Source organism: Azolla caroliniana, unplaced genomic scaffold, assembly GCF_043228905.1.
Source record: "Azolla caroliniana isolate FFs.n. ecotype wild unplaced genomic scaffold, voAzoCaro1.0.p SCAF_15, whole genome shotgun sequence".
Lineage (NCBI taxonomy): Eukaryota > Viridiplantae > Streptophyta > Polypodiopsida > Salviniales > Salviniaceae > Azolla > Azolla caroliniana.
Window position 1 is genome coordinate 3496997 of NW_028230450.1, and position 15878 is coordinate 3512874.

Below are 15878 nucleotides of genomic sequence, written 5' to 3' on the forward strand. Positions count from 1 at the left end.
GGATGGAGTCGGAAGACGACGACCTTGCGGAGATGGTGGCCGAAGTGGTGTTGGAGTCGGCACGAGTGATGATGAGGCGAGAAGCAGCGCAACAAGCAGTTGGGCGAGTGGTCGAAAGAGTCGGCCGTTTTAGCGGGGACAGAGTCCCATCTTACTTGGAAGCCTACAACGCGGAAATGGAGGAGTGCGGCGTAGACGAGACGTTGAGGCTGGAGTTCTTCTGTCGGGTCGTAGCTGTCCGGATGCATGCGGAAATAAAGGAGCTCCGTGAGGCTCATAGTTCGTGGGAGGCCTTCGAAGAGGCGCTCCTAAAGGCATACGGAGGACGGCGGAAGAGCCGGGGACGGCACGACTTCGACCAGTGGGTGGCATCGGCAAAGACCCACCGGGGCGCTGCCAAGGCGTTTCGAGAGTTCGAGCGGCGGCTTGCTTGGCTCCCGGAGCGGGAACAAGGTTTGGTGGGGGCGGACAAGGTCCTATTGTTCGTCAGGTCGATCGACCGAGCGGAACGGGAGGCCATCGGGATTGAGCTCGAAGACGATGATGGAGCGAATGGATTTACGGAGGACTGGTCGAAGGTCAAAGGGTGTGCCAACGGCTAGACAACGAGCGAGCCGAGAAGGCTAAGAGGAAGGTACGCAACGGCGTGCCATCACAGCGGGAAGAGGCCGAACGACAAAGAGAGTCGGCAAGGGTCGGCGTTGGGGCCAGGATTGCGGAGGCGTACGCAGCTCTCGAGGCGATGCTCGAGGAAGAGGAAAGATCAAGGCCGCAAGCCGAGACTGAGGAGACGGACTTGCCCCACGCGACGGCGGAAGATCGGTACCACGGTACCACGGGAGAGGGTGCAGAACAAAATGCCCTCTCGAATTGCGGAGATAGAACGGCCAAGGACGAGGCCGAGATACAAATCGCGGAACCGGATAGTTGGGACCGGCGGTTTCGGGCGTGTCAGCCCGAAACCCCGGATAACAGAGAAGCAAGCCCAGGCGGGGCTTGCGCTGTCGTGCCTTTCGGCTCCGGATCGTTGCGTGAGTCGGGTGGGAACCACAGAGGTCTTGGACTAGGAGAAAGAAGTTCGTGAGATAGAGATTAATTATGAATAAATAGCGAAGAGAAAGATAAGAAACTCGTGAATCACGCGAGTATACTATATTAATTGGTACTTAGGGTGTTAAGAGAGAAGTAGATGTATAAATCGTGAATCCCACGAATAATTTTTGTATTGATTAATACTTAATCCAAATAATCAACAACAACTACAATGTGCTCCCCATCCTTATATAGTGATGGGAGAGACTAAGCATAGCTACATGCTTTTTCTCATATGTTCATGCACACTAAATGTGCATGTGATGCTTTTTTTTTTTTTATTATTTTATTTCCTAAGTATAGGGCTCATGCACGCTAGATGTGCATGAGTTATTTTTTAGTGTCTCGTGTTTTTTCTTTTTCATATATTAAAGAAATACACGATTTACCTTTTAATAAAGGTATGCATAAATAAAGGTCTTATACATATTAAATCTATATTTAAAACACTTAAGATAATTTAATGTAATGGTAAGGTTGGGGTTTGTCAACGTGGAGGTGTAGAGTTCGAATCACGCCCTGCGCAGTAGTGAGTATTTCCTTCCTTTTTTTTTTTTACATTTATGTCTCTTCCTTGCCGGTATGCCGTTTTCCTCCTTGCCGGTATGCCGTTTTCCTCCTTGCCGGTATGCCGTTTTCCTCCTTGCCGGTATGCCGTTTTTCCTCCTTGCCGGTATGCCGTTTTCTTCCGGTTCTCACCGAGCACTCCATTCTCTATCCGGAGGGACAAAAATATAATTTCCACATAGTGTGCAACCTACACTACGACACTCGCCCCCTCCAAACCCGCACATCCTCCGGTATGTGCCGAAGTTCTTGATTCTTCGTATCCGTCTTCATCCGAAGCTTCCTCCGATTCTCCCCTTATGTCGACTATGAGTTGTAATCCACTTTCTTCGCTTCCCGCATCATTGTGGTCTTCGTCCGATTGCTCCTCGTTGTCGGCCTCGACTTGGATCACATAAGGTTTGTCGTCGGTCCGCTTCTTGAAAATCTTCACCCGCTTCCCGGCTATAGGCACTCGTAGTATTGTTCCATCCAACTCGGACAGTCGATACGTCCCGTTGTCGAAGACCTTCCGAACCTCGTACGGCCCGAACCACCTTTTCGCGAATTTCCGCATCGTTGTATGTTGATGGTCCAAGCTACTATCATAGACGATCACCCAATCTCCTTCTTCAATCCTCCTCGGTCGTAGTCGGTGCTTTGTGTCGAACCGGCTTTTGTTCCGGAACCGTGCTTCGTGTTGTCGGCGTGACGCTTCCGCTACATCTTTCGGTCTTCCCTCCAGTTGTCGTATCCGGACCGCTAGTAGTTCTTCCCGGCTCATCTCTTCCTTCCACGGTAGTATTGTCCATGTCGCGATTGCGGTTTCCGTTGGCATTACCGGTGCTTGTCCGGTCATGAGTTCTGCCGGCATGTAACCGGTCACGGAGCTATGCGTCGTCCGATCCGCCCATAGTGCATACGGAAGCATTTGTGGCCAATCCTTCACCCTTCCGTCGCATGCCTTCGCAAGTGCTTTCACGATCGGACTATGTCCTCGTTCGATCTTCCCGTTGGCCTCCGGATTGTAGGCCGTTGTCAACGTTAACCGAACTCCATGTTTGGCGAAGAATCCCCTAGCTTTGTCCGAGTCGAGTTCTCCCCGGTCCGCAATCACTTGTCCTACGCAGCCGTACCTACAAAACACTTCTTCCAAAAGAAATTGGCACACCGCGGCACACGTTTTCCTCCGAAGCGCTCGACCTTCAACTTGGTTTGTGAGATCTTCTCGAGCTAACACCAAGTATTTCTTTTGTCCAATCCCGGTCGGCATAGCTACAATGTCGACCATCCACTTGAAGTTGATTGTCGGTGAGAATGTCGGATGCAGCTCATCTCGGTGTCGGACCCCGGAGTAGACTTGACATTTCTCGCAGCTTTCTGTGAACTCCGCGACATCTTTATACATGTTCTTCCACCAATATCTTTGCTTGATTTTCACAAAAGTTGCCCATGTTCCTCGATGTCCAGCCCAATCGGATTCGTGGAACTCGGACATTATCCGGTTTCGTTGCTCTTTCGTCCCGACTACTCGAAGTGGTATCCCATCCGGTCTTTTCGGCGCCCTCCATATTAAACCGTTTTCCAAGAAGAACTTTTGGACTTGCCTCTTCTTCCTTCGGATCTCGGCTCTCCTTTCTTTATCATTGGTTGAATCCTCGACCTCTTGTAGCATCTTCCCGATCATCAAGGTTTCCCCCTCGTATTCTTCTTCCCGGAATTCTCGGATCACGTTCACTCGGCATATGTGTTCTGACGTGAAGTAGTCTTCGGAAACTTCTTCATTATCTGATTCGGTTATGTCGTCTTCAAACCGCGCCCTCGATAACATGTCCGCTACCGCGTTGTCCTTCCCCGAGATGTGTCGAACCTCCGGATTAAGTGACTTGACATATGCAATCCACCTTAGCATAGCCACATCTGGTATCGTACAACACCGCATCATCCCGAGTATCGGAAGACAATCCGTCTCGATCACCACTTCAGCTCCGAACAAATAATCCCGATCCGATTTTATCGCCGACACGACTCCCCACAATTCTCTTTTGACTTGTGCATATCCGCGTTGCCTTTCGTTGAGGACCTTTGCTCCAAATCGGATCGGATACCGCGAACCATCCGAGTCGGCTTGATTGATGACCCACCCGATACCGGTTGGACTTGTATCAACCGTTACTATGATTGGCCGCTCGTAGCTTGGCTTCTTAAGTGATTCCGCCCTCCATAGTGTCTTCTTGAGCTTCCTCATGGCTTTAGTGTGTTCCGGTTTCCACTCGAATTTCTTACCTTTCCGCAACAAGTGATAGAGCGGGTCCGCTATATGTGCATAGTGCGGAATCCATATGTGATAGAATGCACACGCACCTAGAAACCTTCGGACTTCCGATGTTGACTCACATACTTCCTTCATAGCTTGAATCGCATCGATCTTTGTTGGTGACGGTCTTCGGCCGTAGGGTCCACATAGATGTCCGACCACCAATATTTCTTCTTGCCCGAATGCCGATTTCTCCCCGGAAAGTGTTAGGTGCACATCTTCTAGCTTTCGCAACACTTTCTCGCAATCATGAATATGGTCGACCACGAACTTTCGGCATCCCCGATCATCCATAGTCTCATCTTTTTCTTCCACCGCGCATCCTTTCATCGGAATGTCATCTAGAAACGGCATCGTTATCTCCGGGATGCAATCTCGAAGCACCTTGTTCATCGCGTTCATCATATGTGCAACCGAGTTTGTCGCTCCTTGTGGTAGTGTGCACATTCGAACTAGTCCTATCGGTGTCCGCATGGTAGTGATGTCTCGGCTCTCCACGGCTAGTTGGAATTGGTCATACCCCGAGTATAGGTCCCCGATGGAGTATATCGCACGTCCGGCAAAAGCTTCCGCGAATTCGTCCACTATCGGACCGACTCCCGAGTTCCGGATCGTGACCTTGTTCACCGGTTGCAAGTCTTGGATAAATCGGAGTGACCCATTCTTCTTCGGAACCGTAAACCATCGATTTGAGTACGGAGCACTTGATGGCTCTAGAATCCCCATCGCCACCTTCTCCTTGAGCAAGTCGATGACTTTCGGAATATGCGCCCGTGGCACCGGAATCAGCTTCAGGTTCCACGGTACATGATCAATCGTGAAAATCACCATCGGCTCCACTATCTTTGGATCAATGCATCCGATCTCCCTCGATGTGAACGCGAATGCTTTGCCATGTTGCTCCAACATCTCTCGAAACCGTTTTTCTTCTTCTTGTAAGAGGAACCCACCTCCACCGATCCGAAGTTTCTTCCGGGTCTCATCTGTGAAGGCATGTCCGATATCCACGGACTTCCGAAGTGTCGGATCTCCCGAGACTTCTTTCTTCTTTTGTTCGCTATCGGCGGGTAATGGTCCCGCGGCCGGTTTCACCTTCTTCTCCACGGTCTTGTATTTCGTACTTACCATTGCTTCTTCTTTGCGGAGCGCATCCGGCCCCATTTTCGCAACGATCTCGTACATCTCGACCGATTCCACCGGGACTACCCGGTTCCCTTGGCTTTTATCTTCCGCAAGCTCTTCAAGCCGTTGTAGTGTATTCCCATAGAACACTTCCTCGATCACTCCCACGATTTCTTCGTCTTCTTTTATTATTGATGCCGACCGTAACTTATCCTCCACTTGTCGGTATTGTTTCTTCATTCCTCCGGTTACGGCCGTGTACGTAGATGCCCCATCCGGGCCGATTCGTACTTGTTTTGCTCCGAGAGTTTTCTTCCTGTGTGGGGTATCAGGGCTTCTCGGACTATCACTTCCCCACTCCGCAACAGTCCGCTTTAAAAATCCATTCTCACTTGGGACAAGAGTTCCCTCTTGTTCCTTTCGTGATTTGCCGGCACCGTTAGGAATTGGACGGATTTCCCTCCGTTTTGGCTCCGAATTCGCGCAAAAGCCGCACCACTATCGAGCACCTTCGTCTCCATCCGTGAAGCCGTGATAAAGGGTTGGCCGAGGATGACAGAATGTGAAACCTCATCCTGCACAAAGAAATTTTGGTCAATTTCGACATCCCCGATCTTTACCGTCACATCCGGACAAGCCGCAAATAGGTCTTCTGTCGTTTTCGTGGCTGCCCGAATCTTCCATCCATGGTTGGTGTTTATAGGCCACTTCCCCTTTCGGTAGAACTCCTTGGACATCAAGTTGATCTCCGATCCGTGATCAATCAATGCTAGCACGGGTTCTTTGATGTTGCCGATTCGGACCGGAGTCTCCGTAGTCGCACGTGCCCAGTGTGGCCTTGTATAGTGGGAGTTCGGAATTTCGCCTTCCACTTCGGTGTCGTTCATTGAAACGGTATTTGCATTCACCCTTGGAGCATTTTCCTCCGTACTTTGTCTCTTCCTTTTCACGAGATCCACGAGAAGATCGTGAAACTCCTTCTTCACTATTCCGAGTAGTTCCCGCAGCGAAAAATCTACCCGGCTATCCAAGATTCTTTCCTCGAACACTCTTTTCAAGTCGGTTTGTTGTTCTATGTCCGAGGCGAGCTTGAATGCCGGAGTCGCCTTTTCTTTTCCCTTACCTCCGGAGTTCCAGCTTTCCGGTATCTTCGATGGTCCGGCCGCATCCTCCGTGCGCCGTCGTTTCTCGTCCACATACACCTCATGTAATTGACACAGGGCGTATATGCTATTCTTGTCGACAGGGCACTCCCATCCCGTAGCTTCCCGGACGCCTTCCGCGGTGTTTCGGATATCGTTGGAGTCGGTTTTCTCGGTGTTTTCTAGCACCTCCGGCCAGAAAGACGCCTTCGCTCCCGTTGACTCCCCGACACATATTCCCGCGGTTGTCGCATAGTTGCTTCTTGCCGCTAACTCCTCCTCGAGCACCTTCTTCATGCCGCCTTTCCGGAAGTTCGGTCAGAGTGGCTTCCGAGAGTCCATCGAATGAATCCGGTTTCCCTCGTAGTAGATGAGATCCCGTCGTAGCGCCTCCTTATGGTCGTCGCAATCCCTCCGATCGTGTTCGGCGCTATCGCACCATATGCACCGTCGATCCGTATATTTGGAGCTTGTGGGGCGGTCATCCGACTTCTTCACCATCGCGATCTTTAGATTCTCCATCTCCTTCAGCAGCTGCTCCACCGTAGACGCGTCGACTCCCTTCTCGGCCGTAATCTCCCGAGCCCTCGGTTGATGGTCTTCCAGTCCCGTTCTCGGTTTCGGAATCGGTTCCGAAACCCTCTTTTCTTCGTTGGCAAGCCATTGCCCCCTCTTCGTGTACCGCGCGACGATATCCCGCACGCTTTCCCATGTTTCGGTGAGGCCGCTTTCGGTGGTCGTGTCCTCAAGAAGCACTCCGAGATCTTTCCGGTCCCGGACGTCCACAGCTCGCAAAAACATGATGACTTTGTCCGGTGCAAGAATAGTTTGATCTCTCGCGGACAACCTCCCGAACCGACTTTCGAATGTCGAAAACACTTCGAGGACCTTCAGCCCCTTACCTGACGTTTCCACCCAATCCTCGAATCCCCTCCGCGTTGCCTTGGAGGAGTCCTCGACGGCAAACGTGGTCTTTAACGCCTCTTCGAATGCTTCCCACGTCGGATTTTGTTGTTGCAACCCGTGGATACTCCCTTGAAGCCCGTCGGTCGCCACCCGGTTAAAGGATGTCACTTGCAGTCCTTCCGAAGCCCGGCACCGGAGCATCTCCGCCTTGTAGTCCTGCAAATATCGCGACACATCCTTACCATTAAATTGCCCATTGCGTTGCACGAGCCGCTCTACTGATGCCGAAATCTCCGACATCGTGCGTTGTTCTTGAAGCATCCGTTCGAACATCGCCATCATATTGTTAGCTTGTTGAGCCTCCATCTCCTTGCCACCCGTGTTCACGTCGGGTTCACCAACTGTGTCGTGCCTTTCGGCTCCGGATCGTTGCGTGAGTCGGGTGGGAACCACAGAGGTCTTGGACTAGGAGAAAGAAGTTCGTGAGATAGAGATTAATTATGAATAAATAGCGAAGAGAAAGATAAGAAACTCGTGAATCACGCGAGTATACTATATTAATTGGTACTTAGGGTGTTAAGAGAGAAGTAGATGTATAAATCGTGAATCCCACGAATAATTTTTGTATTGATTAATACTTAATCCAAATAATCAACAACAACTACAATGTGCTCCCCATCCTTATATAGTGATGGGAGAGACTAAGCATAGCTACATGCTTTTTCTCATATGTTCATGCACACTAAATGTGCATGTGATGCTTTTTTTTTTTTTTTTTTTTTATTTCCTAAGTATAGGGCTCATGCACGCTAGATGTGCATGAGTTATTTTTTAGTGTCTCGTGTTTTTTCTTTTTCATATATTAAAGAAATACACGATTTACCTTTTAATAAAGGTATGCATAAATAAAGGTCTTATACATATTAAATCTATATTTAAAACACTTAAGATAATTTAATGTAATGGTAAGGTTGGGGTTTGTCAACGTGGAGGTGCAGAGTTCGAATCACGCCCTGCGCAGTAGTGAGTATTTCCTTCCTTTTTTTTTTTTTACATTTATGTCTCTTCCTTGCCGGTATGCCGTTTTCCGTTTTCCTCCTTGCCGGTATGCCGTTTTTCCTCCTTGCCGGTATGCCGTTTTCTTCCGGTTCTCACCGAGCACTCCATTCTCTATCCGGAGGGACAAAAATATAATTTCCACATAGTGTGCAAGCTACACTACGACAGCGCGATAGGTAAGAAGACGACCACCGACCACGTAGAGTCGATGGCTACGGACAAGGACGTAAAACGGACGGCCGATTCCTTGTGTCTTCCCACACTTGCTCCCGAGACGATGGCAGTCGGGCCCGAGTGCCCACGTGAGTCCCAAGCGGAGGAAGGCGGCGGCGAAAGGCCAAGAATCACCGGCGAGACGATACGGGGAAGGAGTGGATGAAAGCCCACAGGCCCGATTCCGGAGATCTCGGCATTCGGGCCCATATGCCCATGTAAGACTGAGGAGATGGACGGCGGCACCGAGGAGTCCTGGCACGATGCCAGCGAAGATGGATAGGAGATGGCCAGCGAAGGGGTCGACGAGGAGACCAAAGAACGACCCGACCGGGGACGGAACCACGCGACGCTCCGATACGGGTGGAGCATGATCCGGTCGTGGATTGTTCGATCGGGGCCGGATTCGGCATAAAGGTGCCGATACGGGAGAGGGTGCGGGACGAGCTGCCCTCTTTTACATGGGGAGAAAGACCGACCGGGCGAAGGTCGAGAGTTAGAAGGACGAATGGGCCCGGACGAGAACCGGGCGGAGCGGACTCCCAGAAGAGAGCAGGCCTACGGAGAGGCCGAGGACACGGTACGTCGGTACCGCGGGAGAGGGTGCAGAGTAAACCGCCCTCTCGGCATGCGCTAAAGGACGATCCGGGACAATGTCGGGAAGACAAATCAGAAGCCCAAGGAGGATCCTTCACACCGGTTCTAGAGACTTCGGCAGTCGGCAACGCGGTCGACGTAAGACCAAGATATTGACGGTGGCGGCGAGGTGACAAAGGCAAAGGGGCTACGGATGGGCGGTCTACGGAGGATCCTTCACACCAGTTCTAGAGACTTCGGCAGTCGGCAACGCGGTCGACGTAAGACCACGATACTGACGGTGGCGGCGAGGTGACGAAGGCAAGGGCGTAAGGAAGTCCGGTCCTACAGGATCCCCACACTTAACCAGAGACTCCGGCAGTTCGGCCAACGTGGCAACATGAGACCGAGAGAGAAGGTTGGTGGCGGCGGGAAACGGGACCCGACTACGCGGAAGACACGAGGAGAGTCCGGGAGGGACTCAAACAAAAGACACCCGAATTTCGGCAAGCATAGAAACGGAGTCCGGTCCTATGGGACCCTCACACCGATCCGGAGACCCCGGCTGATCGGCCAACGCGGCAACGTAAGACCGATGGAGAAGGACGGTGGCGGCAGGGAACGGGACCCAACGACACGAGGTTTCGGAAGGAGCCGGTAGGGGCAAACACAGGGAGGTGTGTCAGGTTGGAAAGGCACACCTGGGACAAAACAAGAGTCTCGCAAGTGGCCATCGCGGGCCAGATCGAAGCGTGACTACGGGACGGTGTTCGGCGCGGACGGGGCCGAACGAAGGAAACGGAAGACGGCACAAGGGAGGTGCCGGGAACGAGGTGACAAGTGCCTAGTGGACTGCACAGGATCGGGGTCAGGGGATGGCAAGAGAGGCCAGAGGAGGATCCTCCACACTCGCTACGTAGATCTCAGTAGCTCCGTCGAAGTAGCGAAGACTGACACGGCAAGCCGGGATGACAAGCTGGTGGGGGCGAGGGGACGACGGCAAACAGAAGACTCAGGACCTGTTGCAGCAGCACGAAGACGGGAAGGGCCATGCAGGCTACTACGGGGTGTTCCTCGTATGCAAAGGACAGCAGTATGCGGGGAGCGGCGATGCACGATCTGGCCGGAAAAGGGGCCGACAAGGCGTGCAATGAACCGGAGTACGATACAGGCAGTGCCAAACAAACGGACGAGGGTATGTGGCACACGGAGGTGCCGGAGCGGGAAGGCGAGCGCGGGGAAGACCGAAAAGGGATCCTCCACACCGTTCCGGAGACCATGGCGGTTCGAGCCGACGCGGCGATGTAAGACCATGGAGAAGGAAGGTGGCGGCGAGAGGACAAGGGCATACGACGGGAGCGGGGCGTTCATACGGCCGAACAAGGGCTAGCAGAAGTACGCGTACTACGAAGATCGCGATAGAGGACCCATCGACGGGTCGAACGAGCCTACGGGGAGGTAAGCGCGAAGGAGGAATCGAAGCCGACTAATCAAACCGGCAGCGAGCCGGGATGCGGATCACGGAAGACCGGTTTCTCACCGGCCTAAATCTCTCACCCTTCAACCGAACTTGGCACATACCGGTGGATGTGCGGTTAGGTGGGGGCGGATGTCGTGAAGAATTTCGGCCAGAGGCGGAAACCGGGAAACATTGGCTACATCGGCGGGGTGCAGCGTGTGTACGCACCCATGTACATTTAGTGTGAATAACGAGGGCGCCTTTATGGCGCCGAAGAGTAGTCAAGTCGGGACAGACGGTCCCATGTAAGTCGGGGTTTATCCCACATTGTAATGCATCCCTGTCCTTGTTCTATAAAAGGAAGGGAACACCCTTTGTGAAGGGGTTGCCCATTTTGCATTAGAGGGTATACCGTTAGGTTTAGAGTTAGTTTCTTCTTCTTCTCCCCCTTCGTGTTCGCTTAGGGTTTGCTGCAGCTCATCTCCTGCACAAGACCCCGCTCGGCGTGACGGGCCCGAGAGCTCCCCGACGGCGGCTTGACAGCAGACGACTGTTGTAAGCTATCTTGGTCCGGACCATAGCTGGGAATGTATTCTTCTTTTATATATATATATACGTTTGCGTCTTTCTGTGTATATTCGCGTCTATGTTGGTGCCGGGTGTTTCCCCCTTTCCTGCGTTTCCTGTACATAAGGGCGTGAGGCGGGTCTGTGTGTGTGTGTGTGAGAGTGTGTGTGCGTAAGTCGGTGTTAATCTCTCTCTCTCTCTCTCTCTCTCTCTCTCTCTCTCTCCCTTCGGTTGCTTCCGGTGTGCTTCTGGGATGCCCCCGAAAACGGTGAAGCACGACTTCCTACGCTCTGTCACTCCCTAGTCCAAGACCCCCGTGGTCCCGCCTTTCTCCACACACGCCCATAACAATGCGACAGCGGGCCGTCCGATCCTTTCCCCGAAGTCCGCGATGACTTCATACATTCCCATTGACCCTACCGGAACGGTCCGGTCTTCTCTAAGGTCTTCACCGATCACCTTTCGCAGTTCGCCCAAGGTGTCGTCAAAAGAGACCGCCTCCACGGCACCGCTGATGTCTTCGTCGGGGAAGAGGACTCTGCATCCCCTGAGCCGCTCCTCCGCTCGCTTCCTCTCCCGGCCACTGACGCCGGTTATAGTACAACCTCCGTTGTCAGAGAACCAAAATTTCCTACCTATGGTACAGGTCTTCTTCCGTACTATACATTTGTGGGTTTCTTCCCGGGTGTCCGGACTATCGCGGCCCCACACCTTGATAGCCCTCTCTAAAAATCCCCTCGGGTTTCACCGCCGAGGGCCTCGCGGTTACGCTCGTGGTTTGGTCGCACCGTTAGGAACTGGACCGAGTGACGCCCGTCCTGGCTCTTGACTCTTGCATAGGCTGAACCATTGTCTAGCACCTTAGTATACATCTGTGCCGCCGTGATATACAGCTCTCCTAGTATAACCGGATGCGAGGACGTCTCCTGCCCGAAGAAGTGTTGGTCGATCTCGACATCGCCGATTTTCACCCGTACGTTCAGACAGGGCCCATGTAGTTCTTCCGTGGCGCGCGTCGTTGCCCGTATCTTCCAGCTGTGCTTGGTGTTGATCGGCCATTTGCCCTTCTTGTAGAAATCCATGGACATCAGGTTGATTTCGGATCCATGGTCTACCAACGCCACCACCGGTTCCAGAACGTTGTCGATCCGTACGAGGGTTTCCGTAGTTGCCCTGGCCCAATGTGGCTTCGTGTAGTGGCTTCCCGCCAACTCGTCTTCTAGGGCTTCATCTTCCAAGTGCGTGGTCCACACCTCCACCGGCTTCTCCGGTTCCAGCTCCGTCGAGAGCCTCTTCCGCTTCACCAAGTCAACGATAGAGTCGTGGAACTCCCTCTTGGCGATTCCCAACACCTCCCACAATGACAGCTCCACTTTGTTGTCGAGGATACGTTCCTACAGGACCTTTCGCAGGTCTGTGGTCCTTTCGATTTCGGTGCTCAACCGAAACCCCGCCTGCTTCTTTCCGTCCGGCGCGCCTAGGTTGTCGGCGCTGGTCGGTTTCGGTCCGAACCGGGTCTCATACCTCTGTGGGGGACCGACCCCTCCGGCCTTTCCTGCCCGTTTGTCTTCCACCAGAACCTCGTAGTTCTGGCAAGCGGCTTCTACGAAGCCCGTCTTCTATTCGACCGGATCGTCCCAACCGGTGACCTCCTGGACCCGCTGTTCCGCGCAGTCTGCCTCTTCCTTCTTCAGCCGAACTCCGGAGAGGCCCTCTAGCACTAGCGGCCAGAATCCGGAGTCCTTCACCTTTCGGGCCTCATCACTCCCAACCCGAATTCCCACCGACACTGAGTAGTTAACGGCTTCGACTTGTCGTGTCGCGGCCTCTTCCATCAACCTCTTCATTCCGTTACGCCCCGTATTCAGTTCTAGGGCTCTCCGGGTCTCGCTCGCATGCACCTGCCCATTCCATAGGTACACCACGTTGGTCCTGAGCGCGTCGGCGAAATCCGCGCAATCCTTCGAAATGTGACCGATCGCGTCACACCACATGCACCGCTGCCCAGCCGGCGGCCTCCGGTCGCGAGGTTGTTCGCCGCTGTCTCTCCGAGCGTGTGCGATCTGCAGGTCGCACACCATCTGTGTCAGCTCCTCCAGAGCCGCTCCTCCGGATGGGCCTTTGACCACGTCATTCGATGCCGACCCCGACTCTGGCCAGATTCGGGTCTCTTCCTTCCTACCGGCCGGCACCGATACCGGCTCGTCGAGCCTCCTCCCCAGGATCGGCCCCGACCCCGACGAGCTATCAGGAACTGCACGCTTCCTATGCGCAACGCTCGGCCACAACCGAGCTTAGAATCATACACAGAAAACGGGAAATAGAGAACGACACGAAGAAGAGACGAGTACGTAGGATGTTTACGTGGAAAACCCAAACTAAGGGAAAAACCACGGCAGCCCACAAGCTACAAACTATCACTATGCTAGAATGTACAACAGTGAGTTCACGGAGGCAACGACCTTGTGCTCACGATCCTCGCCACAGGAGGCGGTTACAACAGAGGCAACGACCTCTTTCTCTCTCTCTCTCTCTCTGTACACAGTTCCGCGCTCACTCTCTCCTTACACCAACAAGAATGACAACAACAACTAAAAGTTTGCCCTAAGTCATATTTATACTAATATGAATTTTCGGCTATTTACAAATATAGCCATGATGGACTCTCAGAAACATATTTACGAATATGTCTCTTCATCCGGTCTTGACCGGGTCTGCACCATCCGGCTCTTCGTAGCCGGGTACTCCTCATCCGGTTCTCACCGGGTCTACACCATCCGGCTCTCCGTAGCCGGGGACTCCTCATCAGGTTCTCACCGGGTCTACACCATCCTGCTCTCTGTAGCCGGGTACTCCTCATCCGGTTCTCATCGGGTCTGCACCATCCGGCTCTCCGTAGCCGGGGACTCCTCATACGGTTTCGGCCTCGGCCTATCGACCTTGGCCGAGTTTGTTCATCAGCACTGTTCTTCTCCCTTCCCATCTGGAGGGACCTGTCTCCCAACAAACTCCCCCTTCACTCCGGCATGGGGTGTCTTACTAGTCTGATCCCCTTCCAGCATGCATCCAGCTTGTCGGGTATCAGAACTTTGGTCAGCATGTCTGACCCGTTCTCGGCCATGTGGATCTTCGTCAGTGCGAACTCCTGGTCATCTACTCTTTCCCGGATCCAATGATATCTTCGCTGGATATGCTTTGTCCGGGAATGGTAGGCCGCATTCTTAGCAAGATGGATGGCACTTTGACTGTCGCAATAAAGTCGGTATTCATCTTGCTGGATACCGAGCTCTCCGATGAAGTCCTTCATCCATAATATTTCCTTGCCGGCTTCCACAACCGCCATGTACTCCGCCTCCGTGGTTGACAACGCAACCGTCTTTTGCAGCCTCGACTGCCACGAAACAACTCCCCCTGCATATGTCCTTACATACCTTGATGTAGACCGACTGGTATCCACATCAGCCAACATGTCCGAATCGGTGAAACCGTCAAGTTGAGGTTTTCCGGAGCCAAATCGGAGACACATATTTGAAGTGCCCTTCAAATACTGGAGTATCCATTTGACCGCGTTCCAGTGCTCCTTGCCGGGATTGCTCATAAACCGGCTCACCACTCCGACTGCGTATCCTATATCCGGTCGGGTACAAACCATTGCGTACATTAAGCTCCCGACGGCAGAGGCATATGGAATCTTCATCATATCCGCCTTCTCTGCTTTCGTCTTCGGGCTTTGCTTACCGGATAACCTGCAGTTTGCTGGAAGTGTTGATCCGACCGGTTTCGCATCTGACATGTTGAACCGGTGAAGCACCTTTGTCACGTACTTCTCCTATGACAGCCATAATTGCTTCACTGACCGGTTCCGAATAATATGCATCCCCAGCATCTGTCTTGCCGAACCCAAGTCTTTCATTGAGAAGGTCCGGTTGAGAGCCTTCTTCAACATCCGTATTTTGACTTGGTCTCGTCCGACGATCAACATGTCATCCACGTACAGAAGGAGTATCAGGAAGTCGCCTCCTTTGAACTTCGTCACAAACACGCAGTGATCGGCCTGCGTCTTGTGGTACCCTTGATCGGTCATGAAGGAGTCGAACTTCCGGTACCATTGCCGGGGGGCTTGCTTCAACCCGTAGAGGCTCTTCTTCAACCGGCATACCAGGTGCTCCTTCCCTTTCTCCACGAATCCCTCCGGTTGCTGCATGTAGATCTCCTCTTCGAGGTCGTCATCAAGGAATGTCGTCTTCACGTCCAGCTATTCTACCTCGAGGTCCATGCTTGCCGCTATACTCAGCACCGTCCGGATGGAGGTCATCTTTACTATCGGGGCAAATATCTCATCAAAGTCCACGCCCTTTTTCTGCTGGAACCCCTTCACCACGATCCTGGCTTTGTATCTCGAGGGGTTGCCGGCATCTCCCGGTTTCAACTTGTACACCCACTTGTTTCGGAGTGCCCGCTTTCCATTCGGCAACTCCACCAATTCGTACGTATGGTTCTCATGTAGGGAAACCATCTCATCCTGCATGGCACTTAACCATTTGTGACTGTCGGTGTCATCCTTCGCTTCTTCAAAGCTTTCCGGCTCCCCCTCATCAGTCAGCAGAACATGCTCTGCATCCGGAAATCTCCGGGGCGCCCTTCTCTCTCTGAGAGGATATCTCCATCTCTGGGCTTCGGTAACCGGCTCCTCTATTTGCTCTTCATCCAAATCTGATTCAGGGTCTTGGCCAGTTCCGGTTTCAGCTTCCTCTACTTCTTCTTCTGCCGGTTCGATATCCTCACCGTAACCGGCTGGCTCCTCGAGTGCTAACCGGTCTCTTGCAGGTTGGGTCTGTTCATTGTAGAGTCTATCCTTACCGGTCGACTCGGAGTTCAT